The 23,015-nt window shown below is 42.2% G+C and overlaps 1 pseudogene; it reads right to left on the reverse strand.

Annotated features, from left to right (window-relative positions):
• Positions 1-492: 492 nt before the first annotated feature.
• On the reverse strand, positions 493-1,678 carry LOC101021646 (annotated as a pseudogene).
• Positions 1,679-23,015: the final 21,337 nt, after the last annotated feature.

Below are 23,015 nucleotides of genomic sequence, written 5' to 3' on the forward strand. Positions count from 1 at the left end.
GATGCCCATTCATCGTGTTGATGTGGGCGCTAAGACAAAAGAAAACCAGATTGGAGTGAAAATGGGAAAATGTTGAGTGAAAAAAAAAATCTTTTTTTTTTTTTTTTTTTGAGATCGAGTCTCATTCTGTTGCCCAGGCCGGAGTACAATGGTGCGATCTCTGCTCACTGCAACCTCTGCCTTTTGGGTTCAAGCAATTCTCCTGCCTCAGCCTCCCGAGTAGCTGGGATTACAGGCATGTGCCACCACGCCTGGCTAATTTCTGCATTTTTAGTAGAGATGGGGTTTCGCCATGTTGCCCAGGCTGGTCTTGAACTCCTGAGCCCAAGCAATCCGCCCACCTCAGCCTCCCAAGGTGCTGGGATTAGAGTGCCTGACTGAAAAAAAAATTTTTTTTTAAATTAGCTGTACGTAGTGGCACATGCCTGTAGTCCCAGCTATTTGGGAAGCTGAGGCAGGAGAATCACTTGAGCCAAGGAGTTTGAGGCTGCAATGGGATATGATAGTGCTACTGCACCCCAGCCTGGGCAATGGAATGAAACCCTGTCTGTATAAAAATTTTAAAAAGTCTTTATAGAAGGTACTTATGCTTGTAATGAGTTAAAAATACATATTCTTGCATGGTAAAAAGTGAACATGCTTCTCTTTACTTCATCTCTATCAATCTCTCTCCCCTGGGGAAACCACTTCTTCTGTTTTATTTTTTTTCTTTTTTTTAGGAACTGATGTTTATTTTCTATCAACCTTGTTTCCATGTTGCTTAAGAGCCGGCACAAGACAACTTAAGACCATTCCGTGGTTGCTCCTACCCATTCAGTGGCCTGAGTCATGAGAGCTGCAGACCAGACTTCCGTGGCAGGCTGAGCACTCCAGTCTTCAGTAGGTAACTGCTGAATAGGCACAGAGGGCACCTGCACGCCGTCAGACCAGTCTGAAACCTCAGGCTGAGTAGCAGTCAACTCAGGAGCTGGAGCAGTCTGTTCACCCTGAAATTCCTCCTTGGTCACAGGCTTTTCAGCAGCAGCCTGCTCTTCTTTTTCAATCTCTTCAGGATCCCTGTAGAAGTAGAGATCAGGCATGACCTCCCACGGGTGTTCGTGGGAAATGATACCACGCATGTGCAGAACTTCCCAGGGCAGCATCCACATCAAACCCACTGAGTGAGCGTCATGTTGTTGCATGGAATGGCAATGTTCACACAGCTCTGAGGAGAATCTGTGTGACACAGAGCAATGGTGGGAAGGTTAACATAAGATGCCTCTGTGAGAGGCTATTGGTCAACTCTGGGGTCAGTAACCACAGGAAGCCGTGGATCCCGGAAGGCTCCCTGGATCTGGTTAGTAAGAGTTCCGGAAGTGAAGTGGCCAGCAATTGCTGTGGCTCCAGTGGCGGCAGCAAATTTCAGCAGGGCCCTCTGGCCAGTATTCCTGGAGGACATGACACTGACGTCAGCGGGGTTTTCAACCGCAACAATGGCATGAGCTGCAGCAGAAGCTTCTCCCTGGTCCTCTTCAGGTTTATGATGTAGATGCCGTCACTTTTCCTTTTGTAGATGTACAAAAGTCTGGGAATATGAACCATTTGGAAGTCAAGATTGGTGCCACCTAAGTGGGTTTCTGCTGCAGAACTTAAGGTCATCCTCCTCCTTCATTTGCAGGACATCAAGGGCTCCAGACATTGAGAAATTTTCCCTTTAAGTTATGATGGGAATCCAGAACAACGCTGTATTGACCCCTCTGTGAGGAGCATGGAAACTGGAAATCCCCCCCACCGCCCTTTTTTTTTTTTTTTAAAGTCTCACCTTATCGCCCAGGCTGGAATGGAGTGATGGATCTTGGCTCACTGCAACTTCCACCTCCCAGGTTCAAGTGATTCTCCTGCCTTGACCTCCCGAGTAGCTGGGGTTACAGGTACCCGACATCACGCCTGGCTAATTTTTGTATTTTTAGTAGAGACGGAGTCTTGCCATGTTGGGTAGGCTGGTCTCGAACTCCTGACGTCAAGTGATCCACCCGCCTTGGCCTCCCAAAGTGTGGGGATTATAGACGTGAGCCATCATGCCCAGCCAGAAACCACTTCTAATAATGTAACAGGTTATATATTGACACATAGACACTTTTTAAGAGATTATACTATCTCTCTACATTTTTTTCATTTTATTGAGATGGAGTCTCACTCTGATGCCCTGGCTGGAGTGCAGTGACATGATTTCAGCTCACTGCAACCTCTGCTTCCCCGGTTCAAGCAACTCTTGGGTCTTAGCCTCCAGAGTAGCTGGGATTACAGGCGCGTGCCACCACGCCCAGCTAATTTTTCTATTTTTAGTAGAGATGGGGTTTCACTATGCTGGCTAGGCTGGTCTCTAGCTCCTGACCTTAAGTGATCTGCCCACCTCAGCCTCCCAAAGTGCTGGGATTACAGGCATGAGTCACTATACCCAGCCTATCTACACGTATTTTTAAAACTGCTTTTTAAATCTTAACATTATACTATGGGCATCTTTTCACATAGTAAATGCAAATTTTCCTCATGTTTACAACAGTGCAGTAAGAGGCGCAGTAGAACCTAGGAATTAAGAGCATGGACTACTTGGGTTGGATACTAACTTGTGCACCTTAGGTTGTGTGTGAACTTGGACAAATGACTTCCCCTCTCTCAGTCTTAATTTCTCTATCTATAAAATGTATTCTGATAAAATGCTTGTAGTAACATATGAAAAATGCTCAACATCAGTAATCCTCAAAGAAACGCAAGTTAAAATCACAGTGAGATATCATTTTATACCAGTCAGATTGGCTAGTATTAAAAAGTAAGAAGATAACAGATGTTGAGGATATAAAGAAAAAGGAATGCTTATACACTGTTGGTGGGAATGTAAATTAGTACGACTTTCATGGAAAACAGTATGGAGATTTCTCAAAGAACTAAAATTAGAACTATCATTTGATCTAGCAATCCCACTACTGGGTATCTACCCAAAGGAAAATAAATCATTATATCAAAAAGATACCTGCATTTGTTTGTTTATCACAGCACTATTCAAAATAGCAAAGATATGGAATTGACCTAAGTATCCACTAGTGGCTGATAGGATAAAGAAAATGTGGTGTATATATACAACGGAATACTATTCAGTCATAAAAAAAGAATAAAATGTTTTTTGCAGCAACATGGATGGAACCGGAGGCCATTATCTTAAGGGAAACAACTCAGAAAGTCAAATACCGCATGTTCTCACTTATAAGTGGGAGCTGAGTCATGTGTACACATCGACCTAGAGTGTGCAATGGTAAACATGGGGGACTGGGAAAAGTGGGAGGGTGGAGGAGGGTGGGTGATGAGAAGTTACTTGAGTCCAATCCACACTCTTTAGGTGATGGATGCACTGAAAGCCCAGACTTCACCAGTATGTAATATATCCACGTAATAAAACTACACTTGTACCCCTGAAATTTATACAAATAGGCCGGGCGTGGTGGCTCATACCTGTAATCCCAGCATTTTGGGAGGCCGAGGTGGACTGATCACCTGAGGTCAGGAGTTCGAGACCAGCCTGGCCAACATGGTGAAACCCTGTCTCTGCTAAAAAATACAAAAATTAGCCAGGCATGGTGGTGCATGCCTGTGGTCCCAGTTACTGGGGAGGCTGAGGCAAGAGAATAGCTTGAACCTGGGAGGCGAAGGTTGCAGGTGAGCCGAGATCGCGCCACTGCACTCCAGTCTGGGCGACTGACAGAGCAAGACTCTGTCTCAAAAACAAAAAAACAAAAAAACAAATAAAAGGAAAAAAAATGTTTGTTGGGGGGATGAAATAATTAATGCAGATAAAGCCTCTAGAATAGTACTAAGGCATACAACAAGCCATAACGACTCTGTCTATCCTTAGTGAAGTTTTAAGTTCTTTTTAAACTTTATTACAAACAGTGCTACAATGAAGGTTTTGTCACATCTTTTGAACACTTTTACTAGTGTTTTTACAGGACAGAAGTCAGAATGAGGGATCATGTAGGATGTTCACACAAAATTAGAATGGACATTGCCTAATTGCCTTCTGAAGTTGTACCCATTTACCCTCCAGCCAAGAGTGTACAAAATGGTTCATATTCCCAGACTTTTGCCCAAACTGGATTTTATCATTTTGAAAAAATTGTGCCCATCTAATAACAACTGATCTTTGACACATTGAATTACAGTATAAAGAGAGCTTTACCCAAATGGCCCACAAGGCTACCTAACTGGGCAGAGGTCATACATCACATATTTTAAAATTTCAATAGAAAATTCTTTATTCAACATTGAGGCTTATAAAATTATCTTTTCCTCCATAAGACTTCTATGTGTCTTTATTCTGAACTGAGGGTATATGAAAACAAATTTTCCTTTCCTTGATTTCCTTCCTCTTAAATTCTACAGATGCTGTGAAATACTTAAGTGCTCAGGAGAAGTCATATTCTGGTCGCTGCAAGCATGTAACGCCCTGTCATTAAAATAAAAAATAGATTGTTATCCTCTGCCCCCCTCTATGCATATATGTATACATATAAAAAAATATATATATACATATATACAAAAATATATTTATATAAATATATATAATATATATAATAAAATATATATGTATATATATATATTTTGTAGAGACTGGGATCTTGCTGTATTGCCCAGGCTGGTCTTGAACTCTTCTGTGCAAGGGATCCTCCCATCTCAGCCTCCCAAAATGCTAAGATTGCAGGTGTGAGCCACCAGGCCTGGCCCTTTGTGCATTTTCTAAGAGCAATCTTTCCAAAACTGGTCTCTAGGAGATGAGCAGCCAGGTTGTAAAGGATTTAGTCTCTATCACAGACCCAAATCGGAGAGAAACAACTTGGAAATGCCAGCGTTAAATCAAATTAGTGTTCGAGGCCATATTTCCGCTTTTTCATGTTCTTGAATTGGGAATTCACATTTGGCTGCTGTGCAGTGAATGTTCCAGAAGTTCTCTGGGCTGCCCTGTCGGCTCCACGGGTTTTATTTGCCATCTTGTTCGCCCTCTGCTGGTTTTTCAAGAGAAGAACATGAATGGGAAGAAGGACTTTCTCTGACCCTGGGAGATTTTTTTTCTTGCTTATTTTTGTTCTGGGAAATCAAAATTCCAGCTGAATTCCATAACTATAAAAATGTTAAGAGAAGACATGTGAGTTTCGATGGAATAGACTAATTTGAATTACCGTAGGTTTTCGGAGATGGGGTATGGGGATAGGAAAAAACTCTGGCTTTACTTCTTTTTTTACATGTCTTACTGTTTAGTTATTCAACTATGCATTTTCTGGTATGTATAACGATATTACATCATAAATTTAAAGAATAGAATGCATGTGAATCTATATCAATATCTATCTCTATCTACATGAGCTAGCTACATCTATTAATATATCTGTATATATTCTGGAACCTTGCCAGTTTGGGGAACTCAGAGCTTAAAGCATCCTGAGAGACTGAAAAAGAACACAGGGGTTGACACCTTCCACTTATAACCAGACCCCTCAGTCCAACAAAATATAATCCAATGTTTTCAGAGCCCTAAAAGGCTTTTTTTTTTTTTTTTTTTTTTTTTGAGATGGAATCTTGCTCTGTTGCCCAGGCTGGAATGTAGTAGTGTGATCTTGGCTCACTGCAACCTCTATCTCCCAGGTTCAAGTGATCAAGCAATTCTCCTGCCTCCGCCTCCGGAGTAGCTGGGATTATAGGCTCACAACACCATGTCTGGCTAAGTTTTGTATTTTTAGTAGAGATAGGGTTTTGCCATGTTGGCCAGGCTGGTCTCGAACTCCTGACCTCAGGTGATCTGCCCTCCTCAGCCACCCAAGGGATTACAGGCATGAGCCACTACGCCCAGCCAAAAGGCTTCCTTTAATTTAGAAGTTCTATATAAGATCTATTCTAGGAAATTCTCAAAGCTTCTAGGCATTATAATGACAACAATTCATTGAAGAGCCCATTCTTTCAAGAGTTCTGGCCTGCATGCCAAGTGCATGCAAGATAGCAAAGCCCACACAGGGAGGTGATGTCACACAGGGAGGTGAGGGCCCCAGTCAGCAGCCTCTATTCGGAACAGGTGGTGGTGTTTTTTTTAGTCTGGCATTCTTTACATCCCTCTAGTCAAAGTGATTGGCAGATGAGCCAAACCTGGCCTCTTCTTCGCTGGGATTTTACGTTAATGCTGGAAGAGAGAAGTTATCTCTTTTCTCTAGGGTCACACCTCTGGGTTATAAAGGTCTGAACCTGTCTGTGATACTCATCTATTCCCACCGACTTTATGGTGGACACCCAGGAGAGAGGACATGTGGAGAAGAAGATACAATTGAAATGTGTTTTGAGATAGAATCTGCTGGAGGATTGAATCAGCAAGAGACATTCTAAAGGGAAGAGTCAAGAATAACTTCTAGATTTCTAAATGAGTTCCTGGATGAATGTGTTGCCATTTGTTAATATGGGGGAGAACCAGGAGTGGGATTGGAGATGAAGCCAGAGCTTGGCGGTGACAATTGGGAGTTCTGTTTTGGACATATGGACTTTGAGATGCTGTGAGATAGCCGACTGGAAATGTCAAGTACGTAGTTATACATGTGACTTTTGAGAAAGGGAAGAAGATTTGAGCTGGACGTATTAATTTAGAAACTGTGACATAAACTGTATGTAAAGATATTGGAGTGGATGAGAATATTTAGGTATAGAAGATATTAAAAAGAGGGCCCAGGACCAAGTTTTGAGGAGAATCAAATTTTGCTGATTGAGTAGAGAGGGAGAACTTTTTTTTTGTTTTGTTTTGAGAGTCTCGCTCTGTCGCCCAGGCTGCAGTGCAGTGGCCGGATCTCAGCTCATTGCAAGCTCCGCCTCCTGGGTTCACGCCATTCTCCTGCCTCAGCCTCCCGAGTAGCTGGGACTACAGGCGCCCGCCACCTCGCCCGGCTAGGTTTTTTTTTTTTGTATTTTTTAGTAGAGACGGGGTTTCACCGTGTTAGCCAGGATGGTCTCGATCTCCTGACCTCGTGATCCACCCGTCTCGGCCTCCCAAAGTGCTGGGATTACAGGCTTGAGCCACCGCGCCCGGCCGAGAGGGAGAACTTAACACAGGAGAGGCTCGTAAGGTGGGGAAAAGAGGAATGGGAACAGGGTGTCACAGAATTGGAGAGAAGAGTGTGTCAAAAAGGGGAGAGTGGTCAACTCAGTCAAAAGCTGATGAGAATTAGAGAAAGTTGAGGTCAGAGACACATTCATTGGGCATGGCAAATAGACACAGCGTTGGTAAAGTTGACAACAGCATTTTCGGTAGAGCAATGGGCATGAAAAGTAGTTTTGAGGCAGGAGAATAGGGTCTCGAGGCAGGGAACTTAAGGCGGATTCACGCTGACTTCCTAGAACTAAATCAAAAGGAAAACCCCACCTTTCCACACCCAAGTAACAAAAGGACAGAAGGCGTCTTCCTTTGCAACTACCTGCCCCATTTTCGGCCTGGCAGATGGAAAATTGAAACTACCTCTGATTGGTTGCTTTCCTCAACCAATCAGACGTTTGCATAGGAGTGTAACTTTGTAACTTCACTTCAGCCTCTGAGCCTCTGATTGTAGGCCAACTCTTGTTTGCATAGAATTGTAACTTTGTAACTTCACTTTAGCCTCTGATTGGTTGCCTTCCACAGCCAATGAGACTTTTGCATAGGGTGGAACCTTTGTAACTTCACTTCAGCCTCTGTTGGTTGCAGCAGTGAATCAGACTGATTGTAGGCCACTACTTCATTTGCATGGGTTTGTACACCAAGTGGCCAATGGGAAACTAAACCCCCAGAAAATATTCTGTAACAGGGCTCTTGAGCCCCTATGCGTGGCCTGCTCTCACCCTGTGAAGTGTACTTTCATTTTCAATAAATCTCTACTTTCGTTGCTTCATTCTTCCCTTGCTTTATTTGTGTGTTTTGCCCAATTCTTTGTTCAAAATGCCAAGAACCTGGACATCCTCCACTGGTAACAGTTTGAAGAAAGTTAAAAAGGAATGGTGGTGACCAACAGTGCAGATGGCACTGTGGGTTCAAGGGAAACTGATAACCACCCCCCCACCCCCGACACACATGCACGCACATACAGAATACAAACAAGTAGCGCAATCAACAGAGTATTTAAAAGACTCTCATTGTGTCCTCTGGTGTAAAAATTCTTTCCATAGGTCTTTGACTCGTAAACCATCAGAGCCCAGAATCATGAAGACTACAACATAAATATTGAGAGGTCCTTAGGTATAAAAGTGGAGGAGCTACTCCCACTTCCACTCCTTGCTTCTCCCATTCATATACAGTTTATTCAAATTATTCATGGTAGTTACATTCTATAAAGTTTCTTCTAATGCTGAATTGGCAAATAATGAACTATTGCTCCAAGGGGAAAGACTAGGTTACGTTCCTGTGAGCCTCTGGTCATAATATTTTTGCTAAACAAAATGCCACCCTTGGCATATAGGTTTGTTTGCCAATATCCTTGTAAAACAAGCCAGTCACATCAGCATTGAAAACCTACTGTTGTACATAACCCTTTTCTGTATAACAGTTGGCAGATATTTTAAAAAATTCGTCTGTAGCCTCCTGATCTGCAGAATCTGCCTCACCTGCAAGTTTAATGCTTCTCAAGCTCTGTTGCCTTTTGAAATGTGTAAGCCAGCCAGCACTAGCTCAGAAGAGTTTCACATTTTCCTACGCCTGGGTGTTATGGTTAATTTTATGTGTCAACTTGACTGGGCCTTGGGGTGCCCAGATATTTGGTTAAGCACTATTTCTGGGAGTGTATGCAAGGGTCTTTCTGGATGAGATTGACATTTGAAACAGTAGACTGAGTAAAGCAGATCATCCTATCTAATCAGTTAAAAGCCTGAATAGAATAAAAAGCTGAGTAAGAAAGAACTGTCTATCTTTGCCTCACTGTCTTCAAGCTTGAACATTGGTAGTCTCTTGCCCTTGGGCTTGGACTAGAATTTAAGCCATTAAATTTTTAAAAAAAGAGCTTAGGTCATTGCTAATTCCTTAAATAAATCTCTCTCTCTCAACATATATATGTATATATACACTATATATGCTATATATATGATACATATACTATGTATATACTACATAATATATAGGAAGAACAAGGATATATATACACACACACACACACACACACACACACACATCTTATTGGCTCTTATTGGCTCTGTTTTTCTAGAGAACCCTAATCCACTGGGTAATGTGTCTATACATTTATTACTGGAGCAGCCTGATTTATAGGTCAGTGCATTTCTTTCTCCTTTTCCTGGATGTATTGTATTGTTGATTCATTCACATTGAACTCACAGCCAACAGCACTATAACTCATGCCTGAATGAAGCTTATCTAACATATACATTTTCTCCATAAGGAACATCACAGTCTTCCTGTTTTTAGGAATACTAGACAGCACTATCCTTAGGGGCCATTTCAAACAGCAAAATCACCAGCAAAAAGCATAGAAATTGGGAAACATGGCACTAAATAGACTATGAAAATAATGCTTAGTTTTAGTATGAGATCTGAAACAAGAAACATTGCCTCGTTCAACCTGAGCTGGGAACATGCAGAGAGCGCAACTGACATTTCTTGCCACCTCTGCACATGTCCTCAAATAACCGTGAAAGTGCCATTGATATTGATTTTAGGGTTATAAATAAAGTTTAGCAAGTAGGCAAACTCGCAAGCACAGAATCTGTGAATGATGAGGATTGACTATATGATGGCTTTGGAAAAACCAATACCATGTATTGATAATCAGTTCAGAGTCTATACCAAAATTCCATAGCAAGGCTGCAACATGACATGTCTTCCCAGCTGGTGCTAGTATGTTATTTAGACCCACCTGTAATCCAGGTTCAAATTTTGCCCATCAGCTAACAGGATATAATAAACTCCCTGTGAGGCCTTATGTGTTTTGAGATTGATTGAAGTAGCAGTGGACAGGAGTAGCCCTGTTGGGAAGATAAGTCACCTGTTTATGCAATTCATTTGTGTCTTCAGGACCTGCTCAGTCCGGATGAGGTGTCTGACACTTCTACTTGATAATGGACTGCTTCTGGGCATCTCAACTGTATAGAGAAATGAATCAGAAAACAACCATCTTGTCATGGTCAGCTCAGTCACATTGTCCCCTCATGTCCCGTAGCCAGGCACTCAGTTTCTACCAGGGTTCATTAGCAACCCAAGAGCTGTTTCCCAAAATGGAAATTGTTACTAATGCAATACAGCATAGCTTTGCTTTAAAATCCTATTCTCCAATCAAGGTTAGCTTCAGCCTCCATACAGACTTCTCTTGCTCTGGGCCCTACTCAAACGTGGCAACAGAAAATATTTTAATTTACTTAGTATATGTGCTGCAGAAAGAGACCTAAAATGTAACATAGATCGTTTCCAAAATCCACAACATTCCATCAAGTATTGTGCTTTTTTCTTTTTTAAATTTAAATTTAATTTTTTTTGAGACAGGGTCTCACTCTGTTGCCTAGAATGGAGTGCAGCAGTGTGATCATAGCTCACTGCAGCCTCAAACTACTGGGCTCAAGTAATCCTCCCCCTTCAGCCTCCCCAGTAGCTAGGACTACAGGTGTGTTACCACACCCAGATGATTTTTAATTTGTTTGTAGAGATAAGGTCTTGCTATATTGCCCAGGCTGATCTCAAACGTCTGGCCTCAAGCAATCCTCCTGCCTTGGCCTCCCAAAGCACTGGGACTTCAACTATGAGCCACCACACCTGGCCTTGTGCTTCTTTTGTAAGGGTAAGAGTTCCGTATTTTCATGAGTTTTCTTCCCATACTTTAGCAGGCATATATCTTGGTTGGGCATTCAAGGAACGTCCTAATTCCAGTCCATCCATATACATGTCATCAAAATAGTGAACAAGCAGGATGTACAGTTGGTAAGAATATAAAGTTTTCAAAAAATTCCCTTGAATAAGGCAAGGGAGCAAAGGAGACTGATTGTGAAGTTGTCCTGCTGTCCCTTCCAGGCAAAAACACACTGTTTCCGGTTTTCTCTGTTTATTGATTGGAGAAGGGGAAGCATTTTCTAGATTAATAGCAGCACACACCACGTACCCGTGCCTGTGCTGCCTTGCTACTATAAAGAAATCATATCCAGAAAAGCAGCTGCAGTTAAAGTCAGTTATTAATTAGGCTTGGTTAATCCACTCTCTTTTTCCAAGACCAATTTCTCTTCTATAAAGACTCTACAACTGAGTATAATGGGGGATATCATAGGTATAACCATGTCTTTATTGTTCAAAACTTTGAAGAAGACACCAATTACTACAATTCTTCAGGAATGTGTCATTGTTTTTTGTTTACTCTCTCAGTAAGGAGGGAAAACTCAAAGGGCTTCCACTTGGCCTTTTCCACCATAACTATCCTTTTTCTACAGGCCAGAAGACAATGTCAGGATTTAGCCAGTTGGTGAAGGCAAGAAGAAAGGAGACCAGTTATTAGCTGTGTCTGTCTCTTTTATCCAGAAAGCAAAAACTCACCCAGACACTTCAAATGAAGTTGTCACTTCATGTCTAACTGACAAAATCTTGCCACTGACTCTAGTGGCGGAGGAAACTAGAAAATTAAGTATGACTTTAACATTTCCAGTCTGGATAGTGGAGAACAAAGGAGAAAGCTTTGGAGAATGATACATGGGCTTACCACAACTCCTTATAAGCCAGGGCCTTATCACCGCTTTGATACCCTGACTTTTGCTATCTCTTATCCCAGGGATCTGTTATTTTCTGGCTGCCACATGCATTCCAGCTCTGTGTGTCACTGCCATCAGAGAGCTTAGGATTTTGTGGGGAATACAAGCAGTGCTGTAGGGAAAGTTTTTTTTTTTTTTTTTTGAGACGGAGTCTCGCTCTGTCGCCCAGGCTGGAGTGCAGTGGCCGGATCTCAGCTCACTGCAAGCTCCGCCTCCTGGGTTCACGCCATTCTCCTGCCTCAGCCTCCCGAGTAGCTGGGACTACAGGCGCCCGCCACCTTGCCCGGTTAGTTTTTTGTATTTTTTTAGTAGAGACGGGGCTTCACCGTGTTAGCCAGGATGGTCTCGATCTCCTGACCTCATGATCCGCCCGTCTCGGCCTCCCAAAGTGCTGGGATTGCAGGCTTGGGAAAGGTTTTGCTGTTAAATTGCATTTTCTATTCTTTTACTTTACCATCCCCCCCCCACCACCAATAAAAAAAGCAGCAATGCCTTCCTATGATGCATTGTCCCCAGGGGAAGGGTGGATACAACCTAGCAAAAAGCAATCATTATTTAGCTTTGAGCTTAAAAATATGAGTTTGTTTTTAGAGACAGGGTCTTACTCTGTCAACCAGGCTGGAATACAGTGATGTGATCAGAGCTTACTTCAGCTTCAAACTCCTGGATTCAAGCAATCCTCCCACTTCCACCTCCTGAGTAGCTAGGACCAGGAGCATGCACCATCACACCTGGCTAAATATAGATTTATATTTTGTGGAGATGAGATCTCACTATGTTGTCCAGGCTGGTCTTGAATTCCTGGCCTCAAACGATCCCCTCAAAGTGCAGGGATTACAAGCGTGACCCACTTTGCCCAGCCTCAAAATATGATTTTTGAACTCCTCAGCTACCGTATCAGTCTGAAAGCTGAACACTTTTGATTTTTGATTGAGAGATAATACGCATGCCTTAGAAAATCAAAGACTCAGAGCCTAGAAGATGGGAACACAGATTTTATTAAAAATCAGCTCTGGGCCGGGCGCGGTGGCTCACGCCTGTAATCCCAGCACTTTGGGAGGCCGAGGCCGGCGGATCACGAGGTCAGGAGATTGAGACCATCCTGGCTAACACAGTGAAACCCCGTCTCTACTAAAAATACAAAAAAATAGCCAGGTGTGGTGGCAGGTGCCTGTAGTCACAGCTACTCGGGAGGCTGAGGCAGGAGAATGGCCTGAACCCGGGAGGTGGAGCTTGCAGTGAGTCGAGATCGTGTCACTGCACTCCAGCCTGGGCGACAGAGCGAGACTTCGTCTCAAAAAACAAACAAACAAACAAACAAACAAACAAACAAAATCAGCTCTGTAATGTGGGTAAAAAATAGCAGTTCTTCCGGAGATGAATGGAATGAACTTGTTCGATTAAACAAGTTGGGAGTAAGTTAGGTGCCCAAGAAGCACCCTCCCACCCTCCAGAGAAACACACCTGGGCTTTGCATCCCAGGGGTTTGGCAAGCCTGTAGGAGAGACCCACATTGGGCATGGGGTGTCAGAGCAGTAGATGAACCGTGGTTCAAGGCATTGTCCAGGTAGATGGACCTGATGGCAGCGCCGTAGAGTCCTGCACCCCATGCAATGATGCGAAAAAACAGGTCAGAGTTTCTGAGCCCGGGGAGAAACTGGAGGCGTAAATGCTCAGAGGAAGGGTATAAGGAGGGGAAGGGAGCAGCCTGGATGAAGGTGAAGAACAAGTGGACCCAATGATTTCACCAGAGGCCATGTCACAGGCCTTGGATATCAGCAAGCGATGGCAGCCCTCAATACCTAAAACCAGGTGGCATGTCCTTTCCTCTTCAGAGGCCAGAAAGAATTGGAGAAAGACTCATGGTCCAGACACTCCATTCTTTAATGTCAAGATGTTACCAAAGTCTCCCAGAAACTTAGATTATATGCAGAGAGAAATCAGCCGAAAGGAAAACGGAACGGATCTTAAACTTGCCTGCATATTTACTCAAAAGGGACTGTTTCACTCCAGAAGGGATTCCTAGGTAGCCAGAATATGTGTTTTCTGTTATGTACAGCTACGTGGCTCAACGGTTAGTTGAGTTTTACTACAGAAAATAAAGAAAGCTACCTTTCCTACACATCTAAATTGTGGCTATCAATTTCATACCACCTTCACCAGGGAAATTGATGATTACAATGCAATGTGACATGTGATAAATAAAGGAATCATTCGAAAGCAGTAGGAACTGAGAAAGGAAGCATCTCTCTCTCCTCAGGAAAAAAGAAAATAATTCAAATAGGAAATTATATTTGAGATGTGTTTTGAAGGATGAGAAAGTACTTGCTAAACAGACAAGTGAGGGAAAATTGTTCAAAGCAGAGAAAACAGCCTGAAGACACAGAGCCACAAAAGGGCAAGGTGTGTTTTGGGACATGGCAAGAAGTCAGGGTGAGTGGAACATGAGTTTTGCAGGGCAGAGTAGAGGAGGCCAGGGCCAGGCGTGGGGGCGTGCACCTGTAGTCCTAGCCCCTCGGGATGCTGAGGCAGGAAGATCGCTTGAGCCCAGGAGTTCAGGGCTGCAGTGAGCTGTGATCACGCCACTGCACTCCAGACTGGGTAACAGAGCAAGATCCTATACCTACAAAAACTAGCCAGGCATGGTGGTGCTACGTGGGAGGTGAGGGCAAGAGGATCTCTTGAGTCCCAAAGTTGGAGGCTGTGGTGAGCTAATGGCACCATTGCACTCCAGCCTGGACAACAGCGAGACCTTGTCTCTAAGTAAACAAAGGAAGCAATAAGAAAAATAATCAAAGTGTACATTGGATTTGGTTACAAGAAAATCATTAGTAACTCTACCAAAAGCATATTTTTAGGAGTGGTGGGGGCAGATGCCAGATTGGAGTGGGTTGAAGAATGAATAGGAGGTGAGAACTGAAGCCAGTAGAAGTAGGCAATTCAAGGAGATTGGTTGTGAAGGGGTAAGATTTCCATTTTGGACATATTGTGCTAGAGATGCCCTTGTGAAGTTAAAGTGTAGCTGTCCAGAAAGTAACAGATAGAAAACTATAGCTAGGGAACATGTCTTGGACGCAAAAATAGATTCGGTTTGCAACAATGTATAAGTGGTTGCTGAAACCTGGGATTAGATGATCTCCCCAAGGAACAATGTGAACAACAGCAGAAGACAGAAACAAAGGCAGAGCCTGGAAGATAAAAACATTTAAGGGGCGGCCAAAGGTAGCAGAGCCCTAAGAAGAGACTGATGACTAATTGTCAGAGATGTAGGAAGACAACCAGGGGAGCACATGCTGGAAGCTGAGAAAGAGGAGAGTTTCAAGAAGTGCAAAATGCTACTGATAAATCAGATGAAGATTTAAACTGAATCATTGGTTGGCTTTAACTTTTTTTTTTTTTTTTTTGAGACAGGGTCTCACTCTGTTGCCTAGGCTGGCGTGCAGTGGTGCGATCTTGGCTTGCTGCAGCCTCTGCCTACTGGGTTCAAGTGATTCTCGTGCCTCGGCCTCCCAAGTAGCTGGCACTACAGGCATGTACCATCACGTCTGGCTAATTTTTGTATTTTCAGGAGAGACAGGATTTCACCATGTTGGCCAGGCTAGTCTAGAACTCCTGACCTCAGCTGTAATCCCAAAGTGCTAGGATTACAGGCATGAGCCACCGTCCCTGGCCTACCTTTAACTTTTGAAGATCATTTAGGACTTTTGTTAGAGAAATTTCAGGAGGGTAGTGGATCAAAAGCCAGATCATAAAGGGTTTAATCAAACATTGAGAAGTTAGATAAACAAAGTTGATGAATATTGACTCCTATTGAAAGGAGCTTAGCAACATATATAACAAGAATCAATTAATATTCATTATATTATTATATTAATAATAGATCAATATGATCATATTAGTTAACATAAATTATATTAATGTGATATTACTTATATTAATCCAGATATATTTATAAATTATCAATTTCTATTTATGTCAATATTATAATTGATATAATCATATTATACATAATTATTACATAACCCATGCATTATATATTAGTGATATATACATAACATTCGCTATTTTAGATACATTGTAATGAATTATATATCAGTATAAAAGGCACAATTGATATATTAGTTAATATATATTTATACATTATTCTAATTATTCTAATAACTATATTGATTAATATACTTAACACTAACATTACCAAATTAGTAAGAAAAAGGAATATAACCCATTAAAAATGGCAAGGATAAGTGTATGTAGTTCACAGAAAAGGAAGTACTAAAAGGCCAATAATTATGTCAAAACAACATCAAACTTACAGTCAGGAAATGCAAACAAAACAAAAAGAGATCCATTTTTCCTCCAGAGACTGACGAAATTTGAGTTTACTAATATCAAGTGTGGTGACATCTAGGAAAAAAAATTTAGCTCCATTATTTTCTATAATGCTCTTTTTATCCTAGGGGAACTTCCCTTTTATCTGATAACTGCAGGGGCCTGGTATGGAATAAACTAAAATTAGTCCCATTTGGTAAACTAAATCCTAACTGATACTTTAAATACTCTCTTTAGATAACGCATGACATAATCAGAAGAGATCTGGATTAAGCCAGGCGTGGTGGCTCACGCCTGTGATCCCAACACTTTGGAAGGCCAAGGTGGGCAGATCACCTGAGGTCAGGAGTTTGAGACCAGCCTGGCCAACATGGTGAAACCCCATCTCTACTAAAATACAAAAATTAGCTGGGTGTCGTGGTGTGCACCTGTAATCCCAGCTACTTGGGAGGCTGAGGCAGGAGAATTGCTTGAACCCAAGAGGCAGAGGTTGCAGTGAGCTGAGATCACACCACTGCACTCCAGCCTGAGCAATAGAGCAAGACTCCATCTCAAAAAAAAAAAAAGAGATCTGGATTACCTGGTAGAACACAAAATGGATCTGTTACACTGAGGACATCTGCTGATTGGATAGGACAAGCAAGAGATGCTAACAGCAGGAGGCCTTGGCAGGACACAGGTGCTCCATAGGGCAGGAGATCATCTTTATGAATATTCATGGAACTGCCACTTAGGTAAAGATTTTGGGTGTCCAGATTAAAAGACAAATTGCTGCATCTTTCATCTCACAAGAAGAAAGTACTAGCCCTGAAACCCTCTTCCTATTCCACACCTGGGCACACCACTCCAGTTCACATACTGAGTTACCTGAAAGGCTGGCAGCTTTGAGTGAATCCTACAGGAAAAAGGGCTCTGCAGTGAGTCCAGGCTGCACTACAGGCAGTCCTGCCACTTAGCCCATTCAATATGGAAGACCCTGGAAAAGTCAGTGGTGGAAAGTTATGTCATGTGGAGCTTATGGCAAGCTCCAGAGGAAGAGTACTTTTGTCTTTCTAGAATAACTCGTGGTGTGCTACGGGCCCCAGTCAAGGCAGCGGTTTACCATGGAGCATTACATGGCCATGAACCCGAATCTGCTCATTATAAGCTGAGTTCTCCTTCTTTTTTTTTAGACAGAGTCTTTCTCTGTCACCCAGGCTGTGATCTTGGCTCACTGCAACCTCTGCCTCCCAGGTTCAGGTGGTTCTCATGCCTCAGCCTCCTGAGTAGCTGGGATTACAGATGCCCGCCACCATGCTCAGCTAAGTTTTATATTTTTAGTAGAGAAGGGATTTCACCATGTTGGCGAGGCTGGTCTTAAACTCCTGACCTCAAGTGATCTGCCCTGCTCAGCCTCCCAAAGTGCTGAGATTACAGCTGTGAGCCATCATGCCCAGCCTGAGCTGGGTTCTCTTGAATCCACCAATCATAGAGTCAGGGAGTCCCAGCAGCCGTCCATATGAAGACGGAAATGCGATGTCAGTGGCTGAGCCTGAGCAGTACAGTAAGATGCATGAGAAGCTAGCCCAGACTCCCCTTTTCTTTAGAGCTGTACCAGCATCTGCCCCTCCAACTCACACATTTGGCCATAGAGGGCAAAGGAAGACATTCTGAAAGAGGAGAAAAAACCTGAACTCAGTTTATGGATAGATTAGCTTAGATGGCTGTCTGGGTGCAAGTATAAAATGAATAGCAGATGCATTACAGTTAGACTCAGGGGGAACTTTAAAAGACAGTGCTGAGTAATCCCAGTACTTTGGGAGGCTGAGGCTGGAGAATCACTTGACTCCCGGAGTTCAAGGCTTCAGTGAGCTATGATTGCACCACTGTGCTCCAGTATGGGCAACAGAGTGAGACCCTGTGTCAAGAAAAACAAACAAAAAATGAAAAAGGTGTTGAGAGAAAAATCTTTCCAATGGGTAGAGTTTTGAGTATCACCTGATCATCCACTTTATGTAGAAAGAAAAGTAGCCCAAGGTGAGAATTCACAGGAGCTCGCGGGAATGGTGAATAGCCTGGTTGGTTTGCCAGCAGACTGAAATAGAAGGACTGAAAGATCGGAGGCATGGAGGTCTAGGGTAGAGGCATGTGAAATGACGTTCCCGGTGGGTATGACAATTTTTGTATGCATCTTTGCTGCTCCTCTTGTCATAGATGAGGGTCTGTCTGCCTAACCCTTAAATCTAGGCTGAGCCATGTGACTTTGGTCAATGGGGCTACAGACAAAGGATACAAGCATAGGCTTCAAAAGTGCCTGAACCTTGAGACTTGCCCTTCTTTGCTTCTAAGAACTCTTTGTCACTATGTAAAGAGCACAGCCTAGTCTCTTGGAGGATGTCAGCACATGGAGAGGGCCTCTGCCATCCTGGCTTTTCCAATGGAAACCTCAATACATGAGTGAGCCCCACTGGTACAACATGGAACAGAAGCAAGTCTTCCTAGCCGTGGCCCATCCCAATCACCAGTCCATAGAATCAAGAGCAAATCAATGGTTGTTCAAAGCCATTATGTTTTGGGGTAGTTTATCATGCAGCAAAGGCAAACTGATAATGTAACTCTCTAGGCTTGGCTCTTAATATATCAATAGAATGTGAAAAAACTCTCTTGACAAAGACAGGCTTCAGAAATTTGCTTCTGATTCAGAAAAGTCAGGTGTGAGATTCAGAACCAATGAATCTTTCTTCCATCAGACCTGCTCTCCCTTTCCTAGGATATTAAGCCCCATGTATCAGCTTTAGGGATGGAAGTTTGCAAGGAAATATGGTTTAAGGAAGAAATTTAGGGAAAAACACATTTGCTTAATGTTTTTCAAAATATCATTATTCTCATTATTGAAATTGGCAGAAGGCCAGGGAAACAGGTACTCCTATACACAGCTGGTGGTAGAATAAATCATACAGACATTTTGGAAGGTGAATTGGCAGTATCAGCAACAATTGAGCGTGAACCTACTGCTTGTCCAAGTGATTCCATTTCTTTGTATCTGCTTTAGATGTAGAGGTCTGGACAGAGGTGTTATTTGCAACATTTTAATAGCAAAAAGTTGGAAAAAGGAAAATAGTAATGTAAATGATGATATGTCTATATTGTGGAACATTATGTTGCAATTAAGAGGAATGAGGTACCCCATAGAAAAGATATCCAAGATACATTTGGAAATGAATATATTAGCTGGGCACAGTGGCTCAAGCCTGTAGTTGCAGAACTTTGGGAGGCAGGTGGATCAGTAGTTCAAGATCAGACTGGCCAACATGGCAAAATGCTGTCTCTATTAAAAATACAAAAACTAGCCGGGCATGGTGGCACACGCCTCCCAGCTACTCTGGAGGCTGAGGCAGGAGAATTGCTTGAACCTGGGAGGCAGAGGTTACAGTGAGCCAAGATCACGCCACTGCACTCTAGCCTGGGTGATAGAGTGAGACTCCATTTCAAAAAAATAAATAAACTAATTAAATGAATATAGTTCCTAGTTAAGGACATGCTAACTTCTATTATAGGTAAACATCAAAATCTCAAGGGCTTAACAATGGAAGTTTATTTTTTACTCATAAAATACAGTCTGCAGTAAAGGAGAGGGTAGATCCATTCCTTGCAGTCACTCAGGGCCTTAGGCTGTCATCTTCCAGTCACATTTTCTAAGGTCTCCCTGGGCATCTGCCTCTGGCCAGCAGATGGAGAAGAATGGAAGAATTCCTTGAAGGAAATTGTTAGGAGCCAGTCCTAGAAGTGGCACTCATCATTTCTGCCTGTATTTCATTGGCCCAAATCAGTCACATGAACATGTCTAAATTTCAGGGTAGCTAGGAAATGTAGTCTAATTGTAAACAAGCCAAAAGAGAAATTAATTTGATGAACAGCCACAAACACTGTTAGAACCTATTGCCACACATATACTGCAGGTTTCCACTGATACATACACGCATACCTGAGAGATACTGCAGATGAGTTTCCCAACCACTGTAATTAACAAGCAAATATCACAATAAAGTGAATCACATGAATTTGTTGGTTTCTTAGTGCATATAAAAGCTATGCTTACACTATACTGTAGTCTGCTAAATGTGCAATAGTATTATGTCTAAAAAATGGTACACACTTTAATTAAAAATACTTTATTGCTAAAAATATGCCAGTGATATCTGAGACTTCAGTAAACTGTAATCTTTTTGCTGGTGGAGGGTCTTACCAGGATGCTGATGGCTTCTGACTGATCAGGGTGGTGGTTGTTGAAAGTTTAGGTGACTGTAGTAGTTTCTTAAAATAAAACAACAATAAAGTTTGCCACATTGATGGACTCTTCCTTTCATGAAAGATTTCTCTGTAGCATGTGATGCTGTTTGACAGGATTTTACTCAGAGTAGAACTTTTTAAAATTGGAGTCAAGGCATCCCATTACCTGACTTCAAATGAACAAAAACAGCCTGGTACTGGAATAAAAGTAGACATATAGAACAGTGGAATAGAATAGAGAACCCAGAAATAAAGGCATCTCTCTGTAGCCAACTGATCTTCAACAAAGTCAACAAAAATATACACTACGGAAATGACACCCTATTGAATAAATGGTGCCAGGAAATTGGACAGCCACATGCGGAAGAATGAAACTGGGCCTCTACCTCTTAATGTATATAAAAATTCACTTAAGATAGGCTAAAGACCTAAATCAAGTTTGTTTAACCCCTAGCCTGTGGGCTTCATGTGGCCCAGCATGCTTTAAATATGGCCCAGCACAAATTTGTAAACTTTCTTAAAACATTATAAGAGTATTTTTTTTAGATTTTTAAAAAAATTTTTAAATTTTTTTTAGCTCATCAGCTATCATTAATGTGAATGTATTTTATGTGTGGCCCAAGACAATTCTTCCAATGTGACCCAGGGAAACCAAAAGATTGGACACCCGTGACCTAAATGTAAAACCTGAAACTATGAAAATCCTAGAAGAAAACTTAAGAAAGACTCTCCTGAACACTGGCCTGGGCAAAGAGTTTCTGATCAAGTCTTCAAAAGCAAATGCAACAAAAACAAAAATAGACAAATGAAACTTAACCTAAAGAGCTTCTGCAAAAGAAACAACAGCGTAAACAGACGACCTATAGAATGGGAGAAAATATTTGCAAACTATGCATCTGAGAAAGAATCTACAAGAAATTCTGCTCAACAAGAAAAAAGTAAATAACTCCATTAAAAAAGTGGGCAAAGGACATGAACAGACATTTTTTCAAAAGACATACAAGTGGCCAATAAATATATGAAAAAATGCTCAGGATGACTAATCATCAGAGAAATGCAAATTAAAAACATAGTGAGATATCATCCTACACTAGTCATAATGGTTATTGTTAAAAAGTCTAAAAACAAGCCAGGAACAGTGACTCCTGCCTGTAATCCCAGCATTTTGGGAGGCCGAAGCAGCAGGATTGCTCTTGAGGCCAGGAGTTTGAGACCAGCCTGACCAACATAGCGAGACCCTGTCTGTACAAAAATAAAAAAAGTAGCTGGAAGTGATGGTGTACTGGAGAGGCCAAGGCAGGATTGCTTGAGCCCAGGAGTTCAAGGCTGCAGTGAGTTTTAATGGCACCATTGCACTCCAGCCTGGGTGATAGAGGGAGACCTTATTTCCTTAAAAAAGAAAAAAAAAAGGCTAAAAACAACAGATGTTGGCGAGGATGTGGAGGAGGGGGAACACTTACACACTGTTGGTGGGAATGTAAATTAGAATGACTACTATGGAAGGCAGCATGGTAATTTCTCAGCAAAGTAAAAATGGAACTACTATTTGATCCAGCAATCCCACTTCTGGGTATCTATCCAAAGGAAAAGAAATTATTGTATAAAAAGACACCTACCCTCATATGTTTATTGCAGTACTGTTCACAACAGCAAAGATATGGAATCAACATACGTGTCCATCAACGGTGGATTGGATAAAGAGAATGTGGTATGCAGACACTATGGAATACTACTCAGTCATAGAAAAGAATAAAATCATGTCTTTTGTGGAACATGTATGGAACTGGAGGCCATTATCCTAAGTAACATCAGTCAGAAACAGAAAGTCAAATACTGTCTGTCACTTACAAGTGGCGGCTGAACAATGGGTATCCATGGACGCGCAGAGGGGAAAAATGTACATTGGAGGCTACAAAGGTGGAAGGATGGGTAGGGAGAGGGTTGGAAACTACCTATTGGGTATAGTGTTCACTATTCATGTGATGGGTTCACTAAGAGCCGGACATACCTTCCTCACTAAGCTTAATCATTTCTAGTTTTTGGTTTCAAGTGAAGGACATACAACTCTTCCTTTTACTTGCACACACAGAAGCTATTGTAGGGTTATTAATAAGCATGATTTCTTTTTTCTTTTTTCTTTTTTTTTTGAGACGGAGTCCCGCTCTGTCACCCAGGCTGGAGTGCAGCGGCGCCATCTTGGCTCACTGAAAGCTCCGCCTCCCGGGTTCACGCCATTCTCCTGCCTCACTCCACCTCCCGAGTAGCTGGGACTACAGGCGCCCGCCACCAGGGCATAATTTCAATATTGTTGTGTCTCAGGGAATAGGGAGGCCAGGAGAGGGAGAGAGGTTGGGGAGGTACTGGTCAGTGGAGCAGTCAGAGCACACACAATTATTAAGTTCGCCGTGTTATATGGTCATGATTCCTGGCCTCTCAAAACAATTAGAATAGTAACATTAAAAATTGCTGATCCTAGACCACCATAACAGATGTAATTATAATAAAAAAAAAGTGAAAGACTGTGAGAATTACCAAAATGGGACACAGAGACACAGAGTGAACACTTGCTGTTTGGAAAAACGGCTCGATAGACTTGCTCAATGCAGGGTTGCCACAAACCTGCAGTTTATTGGAAAAGAAAATATCTGTGAAGC

Source organism: Papio anubis, chromosome 11 (assembly GCF_008728515.1).
Source record: "Papio anubis isolate 15944 chromosome 11, Panubis1.0, whole genome shotgun sequence".
NCBI lineage: Eukaryota > Metazoa > Chordata > Mammalia > Primates > Cercopithecidae > Papio > Papio anubis.